Source organism: Physeter macrocephalus, chromosome 8 (genome assembly GCF_002837175.3).
Source record: "Physeter macrocephalus isolate SW-GA chromosome 8, ASM283717v5, whole genome shotgun sequence".
NCBI classification, from domain to species: domain Eukaryota; kingdom Metazoa; phylum Chordata; class Mammalia; order Artiodactyla; family Physeteridae; genus Physeter; species Physeter macrocephalus.
In genome coordinates, this window is record NC_041221.1 from 87,622,692 (window position 1) to 87,649,078 (window position 26,387).

A 26,387-nucleotide genomic window follows, 5' to 3' on the forward strand; every position below is an offset into this window, starting at 1 on the left:
TACAGGTAATAAATCTTAATGCAAGGGAAGGGGAAAAACTGTTTTATTACTCCCTTTGAAATGCAGGATATCAGTCTTTACGGGATACTTTGTGCCACACCCCTCTTCCTGGTACTTCTATACAGGATTACTTAGAAATGAGCAGAGAAACAGGAAGTTGTTTCTGATTCACTTGCAACAGTGCTCTGAGTAATACATTTGTGTAAAGTGTACTAGAGGAAACCATGAGAGTCTGATGAATTAGGGGAAAAAAAAAAACTTCTTTAGTAGGGCAAAGAAGGCTGGCATATTTAAAAATAATAAAAGAAGCCATGAAGTCCAAGTTTCGGTGTTTCACTTATCGAATGTGTTTGAGGGAACTGCATAATTCCTTGAACAAAAGATAGATCATATGTTTGAATTCTTTGGCTTTTGTTTATGGATGCTCATATCTTAATGTTTTTTGTTCCTTGAAATGACTTTAGTGTTCATAGGTTGTATTTAGAAAAAGATCTTAAAGAAAAAAAAAAAAAGAAAGAAAAAGATCTAAGTAAAGATGAAGACACTATACAGTAAAATCACAGTGTTCTCAACTTCTTTTTTAACTAAAAAAAAATCAAGAATATTTCATTGATTTTTAAAAATTAATCAAAAATTCAAAAGATACACACTTTCACACTAAGATATCAAAGAACCTTAATGCTGTAAAAGACTTAGAAATTTATTCGAACCTTGTGAGTAAATGCAGGATGCACAGTAACACTCGCCACTCCAAACCCCCATGCAAATACCACTAATTGACCACAACATTCTTTTCCATGTTTCCAAATTTGGTTTCATGTTGTGGGATTGCACAGTGCTCCAGATGACCACTACCAATTATCAAGAATAGCATACAACGTAAAAGCAATTTACCAACCCTGATTTTGGTGAACTCTTTCATTTCAGTTTTGCTACTTGGCATACTGAGCTAATGAAAACTACCTTCTCATCCAGTTATAAATACACAATTGCTGGATAACATGTTTCAAAGGAATTTTAAAATATATGACTCACCTCTACACGAAAGAAAAATAATTCTCAGACATCAGGAATGAAGAAGAAACTTAAAATATGTACTTATGTTAGTTGACACTATGTTAGGCTAGAGAGAGATTCATTATAAACTCTTGTTGTTAAGGACTCTGGTCTTAATATTCAGACAGTTTCGAGACATGTGGCCTTGGACTCATTTGAAGTGTGGTGTTGAAACTGAGCTTTCTGCATGTAAAGCTGGCATCCTGGAACAACACCATCCTATGGGAAAGTTGTACAATTTCTACCCATAGACCTAGGAAAGTGAAAGCAAAACAAAAGTACCATAGGAAATAATATCTGCAACTCTTCCCCACACACGGGTTTGCAATCTGAATTATGCTTCACGTGTTACTGTGAAATCCCATGAAAAAAGTAGGATTAAGGCTAGCTAAAGGTCAATAAAACCTTTTGGGTGCCTATGAGAAGCTAACACAAAAATATGAATTTGGACACTTCCAAAATCAAGGGCACAGAAACCCTCCCTTAAAAAACAACCACAGGTGAAGATAAGTGTACAATCAAAAACTACAAGTCATACAGTATATGATTTACCATGAAAGAAAGTGGGCAGAGCCAAAATAGGAAGAATAACATTCCAAGACCTTAAGACAATAAATAGTCAGAAAGAGACCATGAGAAAATTGGGTTAAAACGTTAAATTTAAAAATATATAAATTATAATAAAAGAACATACTATGAAAAAAGAACAGTTGAAATTGAAAAAGATCCAAACTGAGCTTCTGGAAATTAAATAGTCTCAAGTTAAAAATTCAATAGATGGGTCAATAGCTGGTTCGATACTACTAAAGGGAGAATACATGTACTAGAAGATAGATCTGAGGAAATTACACAAAATATAGCACAGAGAGTCAAAGAGATTGAAAATATGAAAAAAGAGATTAAGAGGCATGGAGCAGAGAATGAGGAAGTCCAGTATATCCCACACAGAAATTCTAGAAGGAAAGAATAGAGAGATCAAAAGAAAGGTAATATTCAGAGATTATGGTTAAAAGTTTCAAAAATATATGTAAATCATAAATACTCAGAATAAGGAAGTGCAATTAATCCCAGGTATAATAAATAAAAATATATGAAATATATATATATGAAACTTAGAACATCCAAGACAAAGAGAAAATTTTAAAAGCTATTAGAAGAAAAAAGATTAGGTACAAATGACTGAGAATAGATTTCTCATCAATTATGATAAATGCTAGAAGACAATGGAATAATATCTTTAAAGAGCAAGAGAAAATAGCTGCCAATCTAAAACATCATTCAAGAGGGAAAAATAAAGCTATTTCCTATTTAAAAACTAAGAGAAGTTACCATTTCTAGATTCTAATTACTATAAGCTATTTTTAAGTGGGAAATAAAAACCAGAAGGAAGCAATATGAGCAAAACATTGGGAAACATGAATATATGGCTGAAAAAGCATTGCCTATAAAATAAATTAATATAATGTATATTTACAGGTTTAGAGACAGTAATGGGCAATAATAACATGGAAGATAGGACAATGGATAATCAGAAACATTCAAAGGTCCTGTTGGTAAAAATGGAAAAAAAATTAATTATAGACTTTATTAAATCTAGCATATATTTAAATTATTTTAAAGCTATCTAAAAAAAAATCAGAATGCAAACATCCAACCTACTAGAAGAGAAAAGTGAATGTAGAAGTAAGTACTATTATTATTCCCATTTTTCAGATGAAGAAACGGAAGCACACAGAGACTGAGTAACTAGCCCAAGGTACACAGCTATAAATAAGAGTCAGTCTTGCTCTGGAGGTCATGTTCTTAACCACAATGCTATACTATCTTCCATGTAGCACAGAAAGTTTGAAAGTAAAGAACAGAAAAAGGGTTGGAAAAGAGTGTACTCCAGGTAAATACTAATCTAAGAAACCTGGTGTCACAATATACACACTAGACAAAATAGACCTCAACTAAAAAGTAGGATTAAGAATGTAGAGAGTTATCATATAATGAAAAACACATTTACTCATAAGATTTAACAATCCTGAATTTCCCTGTGCTTTAACAATATAGCATCAAAACATATAATGTAAAACTCAATAGAATAATGAGGAGAAATTCACAAATTTATAATAGCAATGGAAGAATTAAGGAAACTTTCTCAGAAACTGAGATCAATAAAACAAAGAATTAGTAAAGGTAAAACAACTACAGTTCCAAGAGGTGAAGTAAAGAGTTTAGGGTTGCACTGCTAGGTAGTGTTAATCTAGGTGGTGACTCAGAAACAAAGTAACAATCCTTTCTATTTGGGTAATTTCTTTCATTTAAAAGAGATCATTTCACACATAACATGTTTTTTTTTAACCTCTCTACAACTGTTTCCTTAATACCATTGAGTAAACAGGCTCCAAGAAATTAAATTACCTGTATTGAAGAGATAGCAAAGAGTAATAGCAAAGGTATAATAGGTGATAGCAAAGAGTAATGTCTGCTTTTATAACACCCCCCCCCCCTTTACCTAGGCTCACAAACACTGACTAAAGACAATTTTAGTCTAAACATCTGCATACAAAACAATTTTTACATGAGCAATATACTAGAGAAAACCTTCCTTTACTTGATTAACTAGAAGAGATTTTTTCATACTTTGACCATAGGAATTTTATTAAATGGAATGGAGTCTGGCTGTTTTAGGTACAATTAAGTTACCCCAAGTAATAAAAAGAATGGAACTAGCAAGGAACTGCTCTCAAGGAGGCTGGACTAGAATGTCATTCTGAATTTGTATCAGCTGTAGGGATCATGGCCACCAGATTCCACAGAATTTTACCCTAGTGCCAACCACTAGCATAACATAGTTCTCTCTTGGTCTTTGGTTATTTTTCTGTGTTCTCTTCTCTGCCTCTTACCATCTGAATTTACTCTGCATCTTTCTCTACCTCGTAGCTTCTCCTTCATTATCACTCTAGCTCATGCAATTTGGCATCATGATCCTTATGATCAGCTGCCAACTGTCTGATACTCTCCATATTCCCCAAATATATCTAAAAGTGAGCATCAGATTGGTCTAGGTATTTTCCATTTCAGAATCCTATTCCACCCTGGGCTACCTCATAGGCAGCTGTCTGGACTATTGATTACTGTCTTTAGAGGCACACATGTAGTCAGCTGTGCCCAAGGAAGACATGCTAGCATGGTCTAAAGCATGCCCAGCTAATATGGGCTGCTCCTTTTTCTGTGAAGATACAATAGGTTAAACATGAATGTGACTTTCAACTAAATATGTTTCTCATACAAGTTTACCTGAACTCTAGCAAAATATAATTTTTAAATGCAGAAATCTTTTTGAGGTTGCTACTACTATAGTCCATTCTTTTCCTGTCCCATAATTGTTTCTCAGGCAATCATCCACATTACCATATTACCTTTATAGAGAACTACTAGAAGCAGATTGCTGCCTACCATGATAATGAGGACTCCAAAATTTTGAAGTAGATAGAGTGATTTAAAAGTTCTGCTATTTTTCTATTTCTGTCAAACTCACAGAACCAAGTAGAAAATAATCCGAATCATCAAGTTGTAATACCTGCCATATATCTAGAGTTTGGAAGGGTAATTTAAATTGATTTTTTAAAATTAATTTTACTCAGGTCACAGAAATACTAAATACAAGTTTACAAGAATAAAAAATTGAGATTAAATTTGAATGAATGATGGGGGAAAAACCAATGGCATAATGATTCCTGCCAAATGGCCACACTGGATGTTTCTTTTCATGCTGGAGTCCCTAGAGGGCAACAGATACACAGGAAATGGCTTTGACAGAACTGACACAATGTGTCACCATCTTGAGGCAGTGTCCAGAGTGGTGATGCTGTGGATGAGCCATGAGTTCAAAAGACTCCAAACTGTCTAAGAACATTTCCAAAATTTTATTTACGGCATTTTGTGAGAATATAAAAACACGAATTTTTTAATGCTAAAAAGAGAGACATTCTAAACTGGCATAAATAAAACAATGGAAATCAGCTCTATTTCTATCAGAGTTCTACATAGGTACCCACAGTCTGCAAAATCCCTCAAACCCACCCTTGATGTGTGGAAGGAAAAAGGCTTCTGTTTCATACATTCTCTTCTGGTTTTTCTGTTCCTGTTTTACTAAGTTCAGTCTTCAAAGAATGACTCCTTCCTTAAACAAAAGACGGCCCTTGGCTGGTACAGCATAGCTGGACTGCCAGACTCTGACAGATTGAAAAGCTACAAATCTGCAATGAACCAACAATAGGGCTCCGTGACCTTTAGCACCTCTCTGAGTTGTCTGACCCCATTCCTTTGTCTCTCTCACTTTGAGTTTTGGATGTGTTACCTACAGCACTTTCAAAGATCCGGTGTCAGCTTACCATGTTTCTGCAGAAGTTAATTTCTCAATTTCAGATCCTTTCAGTGAAACTTAAATTAATTAAGTTAACATATTCTTAACACCCTTATGAAGACTTATGCGTACATACACACTGAAAGCATATTCTTTGATATCTAAGACTTTGTCTCCAACTGGATAGTCTCAATTTATTTTTGTTGAAATAAAAAATTGTATACATATATATTAACATATGTGTATACATATCTATCTATCTATCTATCTATACCAGAATGGCAGGCTCACTAAAAATTTTTCAGTTTGCATAGTACATAGCAACAAGTGACCTGTTAAATGATGACAAATCCTTTAGATTATGGCTTTAGACCTTTAACCTTTTGACTTTAGGGTGTATCCAGGGAGCAGTCTGAGAGGAAGAATGCAATAAACTGCTTGTAATCTAGTGGTCTCAAAAGAAATTACATCAAAACCAGCTGTTACACAGCTAGTCATTAAAGACGGACAACATGTTAACTAAAATACGGCCATTACACTGAAAAAGACTTTCTTCCCCACCCTGCTGCTGAACTGCTAGAGGTCTCCTGACTCATTCAACAACATCAGAGAGTGTGGATGCAACAAAGCAGATCCAGAACTTAGACTTAAACTAGCAACAAGTAAGTTGCATTTGATTGAGACGTGGCTTCTTAATTTTAATGTGTTTGAGGGATCTGGCAGATACTTAGGATTTTACATGTCTTCGCAGCTAGTAGAACTTTTCTTTGGATATTTTTTTAAAGTGTGTGTTTGTGTAAGATTGCACCTGTCTTCTTTCCCTTCTTGTTTGATATGAGGGAAGTTGGTGCAGGGATTTTAATCATAAAGTACAATTCCCCAGGTACCATTTTCCAGCTTCCTTCCACTTGAAACGTTGAAGGACTTTGAGCTGGAAGTCACACTGGTCTGGGTCTGACAACCAATGGCATGTCAAAGCTGTGGCGTATAAGCTTGAAAGGTAGTGCACATCTTTCTGGGGATTGTCATACAGCCACACCAGCCTTTAAAATCCAGCAAACAGTATGGGTAGGCTTCAAAGATGAACGTCAAAATCAGCGTAAGAAGCACACAGCGGTGGTTGAAAAACATGGGGTGGAAAACACGTTGCTAAGTGCCTGTTATAAACACAACCTGTACAAAAGAGAGTGCCAAGGACGTCAAAGAAGGGAAGATGCCTTTCCCCGCCTGGGAAACTGCGTGTTTGAGCAAGAGGGAAAAACCAGTGACACAGCCAGGGTACAAATTCAGCAAGGGGCACCATGCCTGGAGCATCTTTATGACCTTGTTCTTTCTCATGCAGGGTTCAGTACATAATCCTCTCATTAGGAAAGCCTCCTTGGTGAAAATCTACTCAATAATTTCAAGCCCTTCCTGCATTCTTGTTCTGACTTTACACCAAATTCGACTTTGATTTTTTTTTTCATTTAACATATTCTAAATTTCAAAGCAGATGTAGTGAAAAATGAAATATCCATTTTGTACAAATAAAAAACAGCAAATATGTGATCTTATAAAGCCAAACTGTATTTTTAATCTTCAGATGTTGGGCCAAGTCTTTACCCATTGAGAAAGTCTGGGAGCTTTCCTTTTACTTGGGCATCTAGAATCAAAATCCAGCATGTTCCTGTTTGTTCATGTGCTGTGTACTGTCAGCCAGCCCCCTATCTCAGCACCAGGCCTGTTCTAACCAAACACAAAGTCAGGATATGAACTCTTGTTTGTTGCTTTCGAGTACTGTGGGATTGGCCAAAGTGCAGGAGAGTCACGGGACCCACATTTGAATCATGGTTCAATTACCTGTTCTGTGCTCTTGGCACAGCTTCTCCAAGCTTCAGGTTTCACACCTGTAAAATGGAGTTGATAAAGCCAATGCTGTCACATTTCACCAGTTGCGTTTTTTTAATGAAAATCCAATAAAATAAGATGTATGAAACGGTTCTGTATAATTTAAAGGCTACACACATAAAAACAAATACTTTTATTACCTCCTGCTGCCCCCTCGTTCTCCAGTAGACTGAGTGGTGACCATGCTTTCTAAGATCGTCTGCTTCCACTGTGTACAAGGTTGATCCCATAAGAACTCTGACCGCCAACATCTCTGGTGCTGCTGACCCCTTTAAGGGATCCAAAAGAATTCACTAGTAAGTAAAATGTCAGTGATGCCCACGTGCCAGGTCACCCTAAAGGTTATGATAATGCATTTAACACTGTAAAGTTTACTAAATGCAATGTCTTACCAATAGTGAGGAAAAAGCAAAGTAAAATTCACTGGCCCTCCTGTTGTTCACCTCCTATTGTTAATCTACATACACATTCTGAAAGGGGTTCTGAGAGCTTGTTTACATACTCCATGGCTCTTTTATACTCCTTTACCCTTGTTAAGGAAAAACAGTTTTTCATATATTGAGGATAGTTATGTCTTCCCTTTCCAGTGAAAATCCTCACCTTGGCATGCTTCCTTTAGTTTATATTTTTAGGAAGATTCCATATTGAATATGACATATGAGTGAGCATAGTACACCCCTTTTTTGTGGTATTCTGCCCAATTAACAAGGACTACTGCTTTATCTTAAAACAACTTTCTACAATTCACAGAAACAAGACCAATGGCAGCTATGCTTATATTCCTTGACTGTGGCTGATTCAGTAGGGGTGGACACCTGACCTAGGTTCAGCCAATCAGATCCTCTTACCCTAATTATGAAATGAGGATTTAGAGATTATTAGATTATTTCTACATGTTGTAAAAACCATAATCTGTAAATTCAGGGATTGTGAGAGCCTTGTTTGTAGAAAGAGAGAAGGCTGGACTTTAAAGATAGAAGAATGAAACACACTTTTAAAAAGAATCCAAAATGAGAGTGTCCTAACAGTCTCTGGATCACAGCCTTTCATGATATGTGAGTATACTGCTGCCCTTCTGTTTTACAAGACATTCCTCTATCTTTACGGTAAATTTCATAATTTTTTGTTATTGTTAGCCTACATCAAATTGATTTATGTTTTGTACAAAGTCCTAAGAAATATATTGAGATTTTGTACTCACTAATTGGTTTAGGACATCTTAATAGCCTGAGGAAAGTGAGGGAAATAGAGAGAATGTATAAGGGGAGAAGATATCAACAGGAAATTTTTATTTATTTATTTTTAATTTTTATTTTTGGTTGCGTTGGGTCTTTGCTGCAGTGCGTGGGCTTCTTATTGCGGTGGCTTCTGTCATTGCAGAGCATGGGCTCTAGGCACGTGGGCTTCAGTAGTTGTGGCACACAGGCTTGGTAGTTGTGACACAGGAGCTCTAGCGCGCAGGCTCAGTAGTTGTGGCAGTCAGGCTCAGTAGTTGTGGCTCGTGGGCTTCAGAGCGCAGGCTCAGTAGTTGTGGCACATGGGCTTAGCTGCTTCGTGGCATGTGGGATCTTCCCAGACCAGGGCTCAAACCTGTGTCCCCTGCATTGGCAGGCAGATTCTTAACCACTGCACCACCAGGAAAGGCCCCAACAGGAAATTTTTATACATTTATCACAAGAACTAAAATACAAATGAAAAATTTCTAAAAGATTTGGTGATATGGAATCCATTATAGAGGTTTATTATATTTGTGGATCAGATTCTTGCATCAATTAAAAGTCAGACCAGATGACCACTAAATTTTGTAATACCATTGCCAGTTTTTAATTTTAGAGTTAGCCAAAAAATTATGCCTATCTATCCTTCTATCTATCTATCCATCTCTCTATCTAATGTCATGATGTTTGGATACTAAGAAGTTCCTTTTTTTAGGGCCAAGAAATAATGACACACAGAAAGCAATGAGTACCCCTAGTATCTCTAAAACCAGAACTCCTCAGAGAAGTAGCTTATTCCAGGGGTGGAGCAGAGAACATACAAAATGAACTTAGAATATTTTGTTATGCCAGAAAGTGTCAAAAAATGATGGGTTATGTCACAAGAACAAAGAAGTCTATTTGAAGGGGCTTCTCCAGACCAGATCTGTGACAATTTGTTGACTAAAATCATTAAAAATAATAGTGAATTTTAAAACTATTGAATAAATAGGAATTCATGAGTCCATATTAATAATTTAAAAATAAAGAGATAAAAAGGAAGGCTCTTGCATAAGGTTGAATGTAAATTACCAACTCATAAATGTGAAAAGAGTGCTGAAGCTGGAAAATCAGCATTGTAACCATTATAGAAAAGATTGGGTCAGGCAAAAATTATCAATAGATGCTAAATCTAAAGGGGAATTTTAACAAGGAGCAAGATATTCACATGGCCTTATATTATGTCCCCACAGACTGATTATTAATGGTAAGGAAGAAAAAATAACAATTATACAGTGGAGAAATCAGTAACACTTTGACTAAGTGAATAAAATTACTATCACAATGAAAAATAAATGGCACCATGAATCTCCAGATGTGATACTCTGAGATGGACACAACATTACATGGGGAGTCTTCTGCACAAGAATGAATAAATTGAATCTGAAGTTTCATGAAGAAATCGTCAGATAAACCCAAGCTGAGAAATATTCTATTTTAAAAAGAAGGGAAATATCAATGTCATTAAAGGCAATGAAAGTCGGTGAAAATGTTACAGATTAAAGGAGACTAAAGAGACATGATAATTAAATGCATTATCTGACCTACATCCTCTACTGGAGGGCAACATACTATCAAGGACATTATGGGATCAATTTTAAAAATTGGAAATTGGACGATATATTAAAGTGCTGTACCAATGTTAAATTTACTGAAGTTGATCATTGCACCATAGAACTGTGAGAGACTGTCCCTATTAGGAAATACACACTGAGGTATTTAGGGATAAAGAGCCATGTGGTATATAACTTACCCTCAAATGGTTTCAAAAACAATTTTATTCATAGGGAGATGATAGATAGATGGATAGATAGATATTGATAGAGCAAATAATAAAGCAAATGTGGCAAATGTTCACTTACATGAATTCTGGGCAAAAATTTTATGAGTATTCTTTGAACTATTTCCATTCTTGCATTTTTTTTCTGAAAGTTTGAAATTATTTCCAAGTAAAAAATTTAATTTTTTAAAAGATCCATTCACAGACCAGAATGAGACCATGGAAGTGTCTAATCAAGTACATCTCAAACTGTCCTAAGAGATAGTAACAGGTGTTCCAAAAAATATAAGTTTCATGTTAAACAAAGTTTAAAATGTTAGGTTAAAAAAATATATGAGATTCTTTACTGAAGGGTTTCTCTGAGCCTTCCAGAGATGTTGTTGGTAGAGATTGTGAGCCTCCAGAAAAGGGTTTCAGCTTGAAGGACTTATCAAATAGGTTTGGGCATTGAACTTTTTTGCCAATATTCATTTATTACCTTTTTTCGTCTTGTCTAGTCTCCATATTTTAAAAAGAATTGGGCCTCACAGATGGTAAATGATTTCAGTTCTGCCCAAGGGGATACTGCTTGTACATATGAATCAAAGTATCTAACAGCTCTAGAGTACTTACTATGTGTCATTGCTTGGAATGTATTTTTCTTCATGCAGCCCCATAAAGTAGAAGCTACTATCACCTCCATGTAATAGATACAGCTAGGGGAGGCCATATGTCTTGCCCAAGGGCACATATCCAACAAGTCAGGAGGGAGACTTGAACCCAGGCTGCCTGGGTCTGAACCTAGTAGGCCGAAGTTAGGGCCAAGTTAGGGCCAAAACCTAGAGCTTCACTCCCAATCCAGACCGCCCCTGCTGGGAATCACTAAATAAATGGATCTAAATTATTGTCTATTTATAATAAATTTTAAGAGTCAAAGAGTTGAACAGCCTGCTAATTATTGTGTTCTGTTTATGTATCTTTCATTTTTATATTTTAAAAGAAAAGTAAATTCCTTGTGTTTCCTGATATCCACATATATGACAATCATCTCAATGAATATTAAAACACACAGTTTACCATAAACACTTTTAATTGCTGCATTGGCTGGGTATTGCAACAAATTTCTAATGTACAGTACTGGCCTCCCACTTCTAGGGACTCCAGAATATTATTATTGTTAAGTATTATTGTTAAGTATATTGCTGAGTGCTTTGCCCGCTTTTCAATCAGTTGTTCCTTAATATGGGACTGCAGTTTGTGAAATCTTCTGCATAGACCATAGATGAAAAGGGTTTCAAAGTGTCAGGTGTTAAGTCTAGTGGAATTTTGTCTGAGTTGCAGGACCATGTTTTCAGGTGGTACAATTCACAAGCCCTGTCAAAGGCCTGCTCCAAGAATCCTGGCCAGTGAAGCCAAGATCAGTTCAAAGTTGTTGATAGACTTAGAGAAGAAAGCTGCAGAATCAGGTCTATGTGCAGAGAGAGACTGTGTCTAAAAGCATTTAGAAACTGATTAGTTTCTGAAGGTAGTTGCACCTCAGCCGAATTTTCTTTCCACTAGTAATTTTCAAGTATCTTCTCTATAGGCCAGTCTTCTAATTTCCACTTTAAAGGAAGTTCTAAGCAGCTCCTTACTTTGATATGTGTTTCAATAACATTGCATGAGAAGAAGAACAAGGATCTGTTACTTAATAATGAAGAATTATGGGCTTCCCTGGTGGCACAGTGGTTGAGAGTCCATCTTCCGACGCAGGGGACACGGGTTCGTGCCCCGGTCCGGGAAGATGCCACATGCCGCGGAGCGGCTGGGCCCGTGAGCCATGGCCACTGAGCCTGTGCGTCCGGATCCTGTGCGCCGCAACGGAGAGGCCACAGCAGTGAGAGGCCCACGTACCGAAAAAAAAAAGAAGAATTATGGTACAGAGGGCAGTGCTTGTCTTAGTGACCACTGATGTAGAAACTGACAGCTTTCAGGCTGCAGTCTCCTCCGCCCAACTTGGCTGATAACTGCTCCAACTAAATGACAGTTTGCAAGCGTGAAAAGCCACTAGACATGCAGAGCTAACCGAGTGTCTACAAGAACATTGTTGTAGATCTCAGTTACTGTTTATGTTACTAGTTTATCAATCAAAACCTACCAAGAGCAGAGCCAGTGGAAAAGCCAGTTGAACTGGTGAATTCAGATATCAGCTGTCTGTCCATAAAGAACAAAATAATGTGTGGACATGCCCATAAAGTCTAAATTGTAAAACCCTGACATGATTGATTAAAATTACAACCATTTCCAGTGATTAGATCAGGTCCTAAAAGGGGATTAGAACCAATATTTAATCCTGGGAAACACTTGTGTGTCTCTCCAGCCCACCTGTCCAGCCTCATTTTCAACTACACTGAGCCCTGTATGTTCTCACCTTCGCCGCTTTACCAAAGCATAATGCCCTCCCATGCTCTGTTCTCTCTTCTCCGTCTCCCTCTCACACTACCTGCTTCCCCAACATCCTGACAATTTTCCACCCGTTTTTTTTCAAACTTGCCCAGGCATTACCCTCTGTCCAAGCTCCCTAACCTTTAACTTCTACCCCACAATCATAGGCTGTTATTCTCTCTCCAATATCCTTTCTCTTCCTTTCATTTTTATATTATTATATGCATCCATATTTTATGGATTTATAATGATTCGTTTATAAGGATATCTCAACCATTAAACTGTGGGCCCCTGGAAAGTGGGGACAGACTATATCTTAGTCTTTCTTTTCTCCAAAGGTCTAATAGTGTGCTGATGCATGCTAGGACAGCAGTAAATGCAAAAATGATCTTTTGAACTTTAACTAGGTCCATCCATGACACTTACCAGCTAACTCATTTTTTTAAAGCATGTTAAGATATTTATGAATAGCATACATTATTTTTTATAAAATTATGTAATTTTAAAACTTTGAACAGTATCGAAAAGGCCAAAAAGAACTCAGCTGACCAGTTATCCTGAGATGACTAGACATATACACATCTATAGATATTTATAGGCATAGGTATACAATTTTACAGAAATGGTATGAATTTACTCAGGCTCTTATGCAGTCTGATTTGTTTAACTCAATTATATTCCACAGACACTTTTCTGTGTCGATAAATAAAATCTAAGTCTCATTCTAGCAGCAGAAGAATAGTTCATAATATGGATATAATTTACTTTAACCTATTGATGGACATTTAGACTGTACTCAGTTTTTCATTGTTGCAAATATTGGCACAGCGATTTTTGCTAGCAAAGTATATGTTACAGTTATTAGGGAGGCAGAGAATCTTTTCATAAATTTATTGGTCATTTGTATTTTCTCTTTTGTAATTTACTCTTATAGCCTGTTCTAGTATTTTGACAAGTATTTCACAAGTAATTGTACACTATTTTAACATCAAAAAATAACAAATGTTGGAATTTCAGGTATGGAGTCAAAGAAGGAGAAAGACTTTTTTGATGAATCTACCTTTAAGTGTCCATCAGATCATAGACCTTCATAGGCCTTTGCCAGGAATAATAACACTGTGTCAGATGTCCAAATTGTAGAGACGGTGGTTCTCTTTAGGCTGCATTTCATTGTGAGACAAGTAGTTTAGAAAATCAGGGCATTTGTCTATTTAAATGTTGTACCTTTTCTTCAAAGTAATCCCTCACAATGTTCATTGAAAATACTTATGACTAGTTTACTGACCTGAGACATTTTATTTATGGTTTACATGTCACTGTGCTGTTTTTCCCACAGGAATTTAAAATACACATATTAAAATAAACTTTACATATTCAAAACTACAATTTAAAAACCAGTTTATTTTCTGAAGTTTTCTATGGCCTTTAACTGGAATATTTGACACAATGTATTTCCCAAACTATGCTCTATCTTTCTGAAGGCTTTAATCCTACAAGACAATATAAGATAGTTTCCAGCAGGGATCTAAATGCACACCTGTATATCCCTTTGGTGCCACAATTCACAGCGGCTTTGTTGATCTCAAAGGTACTAAAATAAATTTCATTTTCATGCTGTAAACACCATTATTCTAAGCTATTGAAAAATTAGTAGGTGAGAGTCTGGGTAATGTTGTTTCTAAGCAAAAATGGAAAAGCAAAGTTTGAGGATCGATTTTTGTCAGATATGTGAACACCCTTTCTATAGAATTCAGCTCCTGTTTTGACAGCTTATTGAATACTCTCCCAACTTTTCCTGCCTGGTAATGTCTCCCATTAATTAATACCCATTCTCTGTTCACAGTTTTGATAGAACAGCAGTAGTTGTTAACGCAATACTCATAATCACAATTGTTCAGGTATGTTTTTTTGTCTGTATTATGTATAAGCCTCAAATTTTAAATGTTGCCCGAAGAGAAAAGTGAGGTAGAATTTTTAGAACTAAAATTAAGTTTTGTAATAGGAATAAGAATTCTGCATTGCATTTCACTTTTTTCCCTTTCTTTATTGTAGTATCAAACTCTGTAAAATATCTTTTCTTTCTTCTTTTTTTTATATAAATAAGCCTACAAGAATACAATTTTAAAACTTTTAAAATATATTTAGAAAACAAAATTTTTTACTTGGTGGAACTGGGGAGCAACTTTTCACTACAACAATATAAATAATGGTCATCAAGAGAGGTCAAATGTTCAAATATAATTTTGACCTTGGAGTGCAAAGTAATTTAATGATGTTACCTTTCAAAGTTTTTAAAGCTTGCAAGACTTTGGTACAATGTTCCTCCAAATGTGTGTTCTTACAGAGAAAATATATATGTATTCTTATGACATATGCATTTATGTAGGTGTGTGTGTATATATGTAATATTTAATGTATTTTTATATATATACACACATATGGAGACAGAGAGAGAGAAAAGAGAGAGAGAACCAATTTGTACCCCTGTTAGCAATGTATAAACTGAATTCTGAATTTCGTAGAACCACTGCAAGCATTGGGGGCATAAATTTTTTCCCCTTGCTTACATGACTGGGCAAAAAGTAAAGGAAGGTATCTAACTCTTAATTTATATTTATGTGGTTATCAGATAGATTGATGATTCTCCCCATATATTTATAGACTACAGTTGATATTTAACTTAAATGTAATTGATTATACAGTAGACCAACAAGAAAATATATGAAAAATGAAATACAAGAGTTTTTTATAAAGTATGATTGAAATTGCAATTAAAATTACTGAAGCCTGTTAGCCTTGTCCATAAAGAAAATAAAAACTATCTCTATCCATGAATCAGTTTGGGGGATAATAAAAGGAAAATCATTTTCAAAGCAACTGGCTAAAAACAAGTTTTTCCTGGTTACTTGGGCAACTTGAGCTGCTTTGCTCCTAAAATCCATTTTGTTATCATATTAGGACTGAGGAAATTTTTTCCGTTTTCTATCAAGTGTTACTAAAAGAGAAAAAAATTAAGGGTTCATACAAAGAAACAATGACTTAAGTGTTTTTTTTTAAGAAAGCAATAAAAAACTTTGGTTTTATTGATTACAGATTATTAACGAAGAGAAAATATGAAAACTTCTGCAGAGATTTGTAAGTTATTTAAACATAATCTTTAGTTCAATGTCATGCTCAGTTTAGGAAAATAGATGAAAATGGGGAAAACAGGAGTGGAAACACTGAATAAAAAGAAGATAGAAGGAAAAAAAGAGAGACTGATAAGCAAGAAAAAGAGGAATAGCCACAGAACAAGATATACACAAATAAACAGAGAGCCATAAGGTAAGGAAAGAAGAAAGACAGACGTGCAGTTAAAGACCCTGAGGGAGGTGTTAGTTTAAGGAAAGGAAAGCCACTTTGCTCACGCTTTGGAGTGTGTGGGGACCTGAACTCTGATTCTGAGCTTTTGTGATCACTGCTTTCAAACACTGACTCATAGGCAGAAACCAATGAACTGATGAACACTTTAAACGTCAGATCGGAATTGGGTTTCCATCACTGATCTTGAACGGTTGGGAGAACGAAGAGCGCAGTCCCTGAAATAGCATCAAATTCAACTTGGGTTTACTATGGAAGATCCAGCCTAAACAATTTCCTAAGGACTATGATCAACCCACCCAACACAGTTATCTGCACAAGCAGCTCCTGGACAAGTGTTGTCTAATTTCAGTAATAAGGAGAAATTACTTTTCCGTCAGATTGAAACAATAGTGAAGCCCAGCACCATTTGCTCTTTTTATTTTTGATTACTTTTTACACTACCTATGTTTTTACATGATTTTTCCATGGGAAACCACCAGGGAGGCCTCATTTCCACTGCATTGGTATGGTGTGCCATTCTTGGCAGGGAACTGTAGGTGTTGCTGAAGCTACATAGCTGAAAAGGCTAAGCCAGGCCTCCAATTCTTTGGCTTATTACAGTTCTAAGTTCTATTTTAGCCCCATCCTCTTCCTCCCACTCAAATTCTGTACCCTAGCATGTGTTTGGATATGCTGTATCCTACAGCTCTTCACACTAAATATACTCTTTGAAACCACGAGCGCAACTTGCAGATGAGTCATTCTCTCTGGAAGCCTCAGCTCCGTGGCGGACAGCTCATAAATTGGAATAGATGCAGTTGGACAGGGGGAGTAGAGACAACAGTCGCTGGTTCATCGTGTTCTGCAAAGAAAGCCAAGAGGGTGGAGGTGGGTGGTTTCAGAGTAAATTGAAGCAAATTCTCATATCACACTTTAAAGAGAAGTTGGTTGGTTAAAGAGCCTAATACTCTAAAGATAATGCTCAAAAGGTTAGAATTTGTGTTTATCACTTGTTTTGGGGTCAAGCACTTTTTATTTTTTCTTCTTCTTCTTCCTTTTTTTTTTTTTTTTTTTTGTTATCCTTTGACCAGTGCTCAGAGCATAATTTGTTTCCAGTCTTTTTTGTTCTATGAGTGAAAAGGTCAACGCCCTTTGACATGGCATGAGCTGTTCAGTGCACCAGGGGAAACATCACCAGCAGTGCTGGGCTTAAAACAACTTCAGGGCAGCCAGTCAAACACAGGAAGTGTTGTTCAAACCCCCGGAGAATACTGGCTTTGTTTATTAGCCAACTTACATCTTGTTGAATTGCTAAGTGCCTCTATCTTGAATGAGCAGATATATCAGAGACTCCAAACCCATATGAGGTATTTGTAGGCACGATATAACAACATCACTTTCCTAAAGTGTCCCCTACAGGAATCTAAATACAGAGTGGCTATTTTCTTAAATGGGAAAAGTTCCATCTCAGGTCCCCATAGTCCAATACATGCTAAATGATTCTGCAAATGAACAAACACTACTTTGATGAGACAGTAAATTTAGTGGGAGAAATAATCAACCAGAAATGCAGAACAAAAAATGTGGGTTTCTTTTATAAACAGTCTAATCAGGAAATGAATTACACATTCAATCTTATACTCACAAGATTTTTTTTATTAATTTAGCCCAGGAAACACTAACCTGTTCAACATTTTTATTTACATAGCATGTGTAAATCTCTAAGTGTTCAATGATTTATTAACTGTTACTTTACAGGTACAAGATAATATTTTAACTCCATTCCACAGATTAATTGAGAAAGAAAGGTTAAATGTTTTGCCTAAGGTCACTCAACAAATCTAAACCAGAGACACATTTAGCTCCTTGAACTACTGACTTTCTTTCTTATGTTTTAAATCAGTGAATTATTTTGCTTCTAAATATACCAAAAGAGATTCAAGGCTCCATGGAAAAATCACATTATGCAGCAGTCCTCCGTTTGGAAATAGAAGAAATTTGGTTAAAACGCACACCAACCTTTTTCTATAGTATCGAAGGCAATATTAAAGAGGAAAAAAAGTAGCCCAAAGAAGGAAATGTCCTAAGTAGGTGCTAAATGGCTTGGCCAAGCAAAGAGCCAACTCTTTCCTTTCAGACCAAGAATCAAGACACTTGGGCCCTGGTCCCAGCTCTGCTCTGCCATATACTTAGCTGGATGGTCCCTAATCTCTCTGAGTCTCTTTCCCTCATCTGTAAAATGGATATAAAAAGACCTGCTGGGACTTCCCTGGTGGCACAGTGGTTAAGAATCTGCCTGCCAATGCAGGGGGACATGGGTTCGAGCCCCTTTCCAGGAAGATCTCACATGCCGAGGAGCAACTAAGCTTGTGTGCCACAACTACTGAGCTTGCACTCTAGAGCCCATGAGCCACAACTACTGAGCCAGCATGCCACAACTACTGAAGCCCACGTGCCTAGAGCCCGTGCTCCGCAACAAGAGAAGCCACCGCAATCAGAAGCCCGCGCACCGCAACAAAGAGTAGCCCCCGCTCGCCGCAACTAGAGAAAGCCCACACGCGGTAATGAAGACCCAACACAGCCAAAAATAAATAAATAAACTTTATTTAAAAAAAAAAAAAGACCTTCCTTCCCTGAGGAAAGTCATGAGTTTCAAATAAAAGTATGGACATGAAAGAGTAATTTAAGAATATTGTAAGTTGTCAAGTGCTATGCAAATTCCATTAGTGATTGTGGTAGTAGTACTATTGTTGTGTTAGAAAGGAAATGACAGGAAGCTCATGAATAAAACAGATGTCATAAATTATGCCACCAGCCTCACTGAAAATCCAATGAAAATCATGGACTCACTTCAACCAAATTCACAGTCAGAAATATACCCCAAATTTTAACTATAATTTTCAAGAGATTTACAGATCATCTGAATCACGTGTTCATAGACCTCACATTAAGAACACATGTTGTAGAGGAAGACGAGAAATAACAGATTATCTGGAAAGCAAGGTGGCATGGGAATCAAGTAGCAAAGTAGACATATTAATGACCTCAACAATCTCGAGGTGTAAAGCTGTAAGAAGATGGTTTAGGGTCATTTGCCGATGAGATGTTGGGCCATCTTTTATAGTGGAATTGCAGGTTGGTACTTTTGCTTATAATGGTGAACATATGTGAGGGTGTGTGCACGCACACACACGCGCACACACACACACACACACACATCCTTCCACTTTATAAGAAGTCACCTTGGAACATCCTGTTCATCCTAGTGTTACCTTTCTGTACTTTGAGATTTACTGGGTTTTTGTAGCCCACATAAAATTTCTAACTGTGTGTTCTATTATATAATGCAAGACTTAGTTATATTATTTTCAGCACTCACCTCTGCAAAATTCTCAACTGGGAAAAAAAAAGTATGAAGCTCAAAGAGGGAGTTGGAGAGGTGGAATTAATAAGTAAGGCCAGACACCTCTGACTCCACTATGTTTCCCTGAGTGTTAGAAATAGCAATCTATTTTAGGAATCATAAATTTACTCTATTATATGTAATTCTGACTAGGGAACTTTCTTTTGAGTACAAGCTATGAGAACTTCAGCAAAACCTCTTGGGGATCTATAATACGATGTTTTATATGATGCTTAGAACTGTTCAAAGATAACAAACATGTTATTCTACTAATCTGAAAAAACAACAGATCATTTGGCATGTACTATATTTTATGGAAAGCAAATACATTATATAACCTTATGACCTCAGTAAGGTTGATAATCTGCGTGACTATTTCATTTGATATTTAATGTGTGCTCTGAAAATTCAGTTCATCATTGTTTTACTCTATCATTAAGATGTAGTAATAATAACAATTTTCTGTAACATACAATATTTATATGTCTTTAGATAAGCATCTTTTGAATGAAGCAAGTCTCACTTCTTTATTAACAAATATTGCAGGGAATATTAGCTAGCAATTTCAAAAGTATTTTTCTGGAAACATTAGTAAATATTTTGCTAAACTTTAGCACTAAAATAATCCAAGTTCATTTTAAACAGCATCATTTGAGTGCAATTATAAATATACATGGTTGCAATATTTATAAGGGATGGGAGTAAAGTAATGTTTTTTGAGGGCACTGATTTGCACTGATTACTTCTGGATGGCAAGTTCAACAATCAATATCATAATGTTGGTATTAATTTGTACCTATATTGTCAGAACAGAAAACAAGAAGGTAGCTGTTTCAGCAACAACCTCAGTTATTACATACTCATTTGGAGCAATCTAGAGAAAGAATGTGTTGTTCCGAGAATCTCCAATCATAACCTAAGGTGTGGGGTAAGTAATGAGGACAATTATATTGTATCCATACAACTATGGTATAAGATCTAACTCCATCCTATTTAGTCAATTGATTTGTTCATCCATCTAGCTATTTATTCATTCTCTTCATCCACAAGACACTGTACAAGGCTCTGGCAATATGGAGATGAATCAGACATGGCTCCTCAAATAACCTGAGGTTATTATGAGAGGAAGGCACTAAACGTTAGGATAGGTTGAATAATAACTTTTAATAATAATTGCTCTTGATAGAAAGGTACATGTTCACTCTACCTAGGGGAAGGAAAAATGAGAAGAAAGTGTTGAAAAAAGCAGGGTATGAAGCACACCTTGAAGGATATGTAAGTATTCTCTATATGAGACAATTAAGGTTTTCATTTTTAAGCCATTTTTAGTTGGATATTCTGTTACTTGCAGCCCAAAATCTCCTGATGCAGGTTTTAAGTAGTTCTATTATAAAATTACTCTTTTTATAGGTCAAAACCAGTCCAAAATCATCAATCTCATATATTTCAACATTAGAGCTAATGTGAGGAGATCGGGGTTTTAAACAAGGGATTAACACGGTCATGATTTACAGTTTAGAACGCTCATATTAACAGCAGAAAATAGGATGGATTTATGGGGATCTGAAACAGTAAGCAAGGAGGTCAGTTAAAAGACTATTAGAACAGCAGAGTTGAGTGCTAATGGGGTACTAAATTAAGGCAAGAGCTCTAAGGATGACATGGTGTGAGAGTACAGGTAAAAGAGATAGTAAAGAGATAGAATTAACAGGTTTGGTAATTTAATGGAATTAAGATGTAAGAGAGAAAGGGATACCGCTCTAGGAAGATTTTCTGGCTCAAGTAGATAATTAAACTGTTTAGTGTAATTGATTCTATCTCTGCTCTCACTTCTGTACCTTGACTCGGGATGCCTATTGGTCCTGGCCCTTTTGCCTTAATGAAAACCCCTCCATCTGCTTTCAGTCCTCCTACTGCGCTAGTACTTTCTTGCAGTGACTTGTTTTTTGGGACCTATTGTTTATACCACACATTTTGATGCTCAAAAGCACAGGACTCTGCTCTGTTGTTATCTGGGGACACGAGGCATGCACAATGATGAGCCTCCCCTGATGGAAGTGCAAGCTCTTTGCAAACAGGGACAGGACCCTGACTTCTATTTCTTGATTGTCTTTGTAACACCTGACATATACGTATGCACAAAGAAAACAAAATCGACTTCAATCATGGCCCATCAGATGCTTCCTTATGGTAAAGTGTAGGGAATTTTAAAGAAATGTTTGGCTAACCATAGGAAGAGGTGACAGCTGTAACATCTCAGCCTAAGCTGCCCAGTCCCTTCTGCTCCCAAGTTACAAAACCCTGCTCCATGCCTCATGGGGTATCAGACATCTGCCTTACCTCCACAATCCTTATGTCTCACCTATTTGGAAGATAAATAAGGAAATTTAAAGGCTCTGACATGCCTTATAATTCTGAGCTTTATTATTTGTATTAATAAATCTAAGAGTGGGAATGGTTGCTAAATAATTTAAATTTTAAGGATACTTGCAAGTAACAAATTATTTTGTTTTTAGACAAGTCAAGAAAACAAAAGTAGTATCAAAATTTACCTGACTTTGAATAGTATTTTTATATAGTTACCTAGAATTGAGCATACATACTTTACCAATATATGATTTTCTTCTCAGGTTTATTATATAAGAAAAATTCTTTCAAAAGATAAGAAGAAAATGGTATCATTCAACAGAATCAAGAATTGAATGTGCATTCCATTTTTTTGTTGCGGATGGCTTGCCATAATTATAGAAGATATAACAGTTAAATATTAACTTTTGATGCTTTTATACAGATAATGTAGATTCTTCTTTGTGCTTATTTAGGAAAATTACAAATCTATGATCCTAAAGATTATTCTACTGTTCTCTTTATGTCTATTCCTATAATTTTGCCATTTTGATGTAATCTATCTACATTGCATATGAAACTACAAAATTTGAAAGATGAAAATGATCTATTCAAATTATCTGCTATCACACAAACAGGTTAATAACAGTAATTAAAAGAATAATTATGCAACGACATGCCACTCAAAGGAGTCATTTAAATTATGCAAATCAAGCATAAGGTCATGTAATGCTAAGAGAAAAGAGCTAAAATATGCAAAATAGTGTACTCTCTGTTGGTGGTTCCAGTATTAGAAATATTCATATCACAAGCATATAGTGTGCATTTCATCTTGAACCTTTGTACCATAAAACTGAATTAATTTCTCTTACCTTAGGTACTCTGAAATTTGAGTAGTACAAAGTTTTATAGATCAGCTGATTTCATCCATGAGAAGAATGTTTGTTTCTTATTTGAGTACTTTATTTTTAAGACATTGATTTTTTTTCTTGCTATAGAAACATGTCACATTATTAAAAAAAAGATTTGGTAAACAAACAGAAGTATAAAATGTAAAATAAAAACCACCTGTAATGTTATCATTTTGAAATAAGCACCATCTCATTTTGGGTGCATTTCCTTTCCTTCTTTTTTAACTGCATTTTCTTTTTGGTCATAATGGGTATCAGTTGTGTTCTTGTCTGTGTCACATTTGCTTTTGTATTTCATTTAATATTATATCATGTACATTTCCCCAGATGACTTGAAACCTGAATTCTTAATTGGAGGGATGAAATTTTTTACACATGTATGTAATATTTAACTATTTCATTACTTTTATATTCTTTTCATTGCCTGCTTTTCTATTATAAATCAAGCTATGATAAGCATATATTAAATTGGATGAGAATTACTGATTTTTTATTTTACTAGTTTGCTGAAAGTAGAGTAGGAAATTGTGGTTATGGCTATGGGTAGAATTAGATTTAGATTTGGGATTAGGGATATGATAGACATGAACTTTTAAGTTTCTAAATACACGTTAACAAATTTGTTTACAGAACATTTGGATCAGTTTGCTCACCTATAAGCAATCCAGAACACTATAAAGTTCCTAGTAATCATGAAAATAATTCATTTTATTAGTATATCTTTAATTTTTTTCCATATGTTTCTAAGTCCTTTGTTTTTCTTTCTTGATTACATGGCTGTACATAACCTTTATTCATTTTTCCACTTGGTTGTTATTTTTAAATAATTTGCAAGAACGCTTTACTTTTGTCATATTTGTTGCAAATATTTTCCCAGTTCTTTTAATTTATATTTTGACATACATATTTTATTTACATATGGTCAAATTACTAAATATTTACTTTTACAGTTTTCCCATTGCTTTTATGCTTAAAAATCCCTTGACATTTTAAGAATTTTTTCCTAGGTCCAAATGAAAATTAATGATAAATTTATCAGTAATGATAAATAATATAATGATTTGATTTTCTCCCCAAAGAGCCCATTTTTCTAACATTTGTTGAATTATATTTCTGTCCTATTTGTTTATTTTTATAAGTTAGTTTACATATTAGCATTTGTTTTAAGATTATCTAGTCTCTTCCACTGATCTGTGTTGACTCTTATGTACATATTACACATTTTTAATTATTTTTATTCTGTACTATGTTTACTGTTTGGGAAAGCAGGTAAGCCCCCACCACTTCTGTTTTTCATATTTCATGTATTAATCTTTCAGATGAACTTATCTGAAGAATTTCAGAATTTATTCCAAAGATAAAAATTTATTATTTTAAAAGTCACTTCATTATTTGAGTACTTCAAAAACACCTCTTATATTTGCCCCTCACATAAGGGAAAGGAAATATTATAAAGTACCTCCTATCTGTCTTCCAAGTACTTGCTAAACACCTTCACAAACAATATAGTTCACTTCATCCTCAGTCATTCTGTGAAGTTAGGATTAATTTCTCTAATTTACACATAAGAAATCTAAGACTTTGAGAATTTATGTCTTACCCAGTATTTCAGTAAAAATGCAGGTAGAATTACTCCACACTTAATGCTCCTTTCATAATATCACATATATTTGTCCCTTACTTAAAAAATGAAACCCTCAAGTTTGTAGACTATCATTTTATTTAAAATGCATATATCAAATTTTATGTAACTTTATGTAATTAACGTGCATCTTTTTTTAAATTTGCCTGATGATATATTATGAAGAGAAATGTGCCAGAAAAGAAGCCATGGAATCTCTAAAGGCAATCATATAAATTACGGTTTACTCTCAGACCACAGTGGAGCTCCAGGTAGGTCACTTGATTTGAATTTACTTATGGGTAAATAATATATGTTTCTAGTCTTCTCAAAGACTAGATAATCAAAGACCTACATGTATTTTTCATTATTTGAGTATGTGCATAGAATATACTAGAACAAAATTACTATATTGATATTCAAGAATTAAATGTGTGCGAAACAATGCAGTCTAAAAGGAAAATCTCATTCTTTCAATTCTTTCCAAGTCAAATCCTATTCTAGAAATCCACTTCTAATTTAATCTTTCTGTAATCCCATTCCTGTACCTTACACTTCTGTTAAAATAAATTATTAGATAGTTCTCATATACCAAGATTAATCAGGATTCTTTGGTTGCAAGTGACAGAAGGTTAAGAAAGCTAAAGCAAGAAAGGAAATGGTTTGTTCATGTAACTAAGTATAGAGATATCTGGATTCCAGCACGATTTGATCTAGATGTTTAAAAAATATTATCATAAACTTCTCTCTCTACATATCTTTCTAGAAACCTCTAAGTTGGATAACTGAAGTATCAGATAATGAGAAGAGTCTGAGATTTTACCCTGCTTGTAAGTTAATGAGTAAACCTACCTCTGTTACATGATACTAAAAGAAGACCTGAGACTCCTGAACCAGAGCCAGAGGGCTTAATTACTCATGACACAGCCAGCAGCAGAAACATCAGCATATTTCCATGAATCCCCTTATCCCTAGATCCCACAGGGGTGACACAGACAAGCCCAGGTAGGTGCCTGCACAGACAGTACGTTGTGCAGCAGGACAGGAATCTTGAGCTTAGGGAACCTGAATATAGTGGGCACTAAGCATTCCTTTCCTTTGCTCTGGATCTCTAGCTCTCTCTTTTCAAGGCTGTTTACTAAGCAAACATATTTTAAAATATAGTGGAACAAAGTAAAATTATAGCGGAATAAAATAATATGGAAAAAAGAGTAATCAGTACTTTGTCCACAAGACATGCAGAAACGTGAGAGACACGTGGCGAATTCTCCCAGCGTAAGGCTTTCTCCATCAGGTAGCAAAGAAGCCCACCAGTTATATTCTACTACCTGAGCAACCTCAGCAGAAAGAGAAAGTATGCTTTTTCTCAAAAGTCCCAGATAACATGCCTATTCCCGGACCAATGTAACTCTGACTGGCCAGGCCTGACTACCGTGGTCCTCTTTGGAGCAGAGTGACCTGCTCAATCTCCTGCACCTCCCCATAAGTTTAGAGTTGGTGAGAAGTGGCTGCTCAAAGAAATATTAGGGCAGTGTTACCAGAGAAGGAGGGCGCATTGATATAAAGCAGACAAAATGCAGACAAATTCTTTATCATTTACCCTTTTCCCTCTATGTCCCTTAGCTCTCAGTCCTCTGTTTTTTGTCCTCTCTTCCTCTTTCACCTCTGTGTGTCCATATCTGAGACATCTTAAAAAGCCATGCTCAAGGGCACACTCCAGCATGAAGAAGAAAATGTGCCCTTCCCAGCTAGAGGATTCTCTAGATCCACTCAGCATTTTGTCTTCCTTAATTATAGCACTTTTTACTTCCTATGCATTGCATTACAGTAATGTGTTTAGATGTTTTAACCTTCCCAACTAGACAGGGATCTCCTTCTGATCAAGGTCGTATCTCTACCTCTTGGTGTCTCCTATGGGTCAAAGCATATTGCAGGTGCTTAACATATATGTACTGAATAAAGGAAAGGATATTAGATGAATTTCAATCACTTAGATCTCTTAACTAACAATGATGGAACAACTACCAG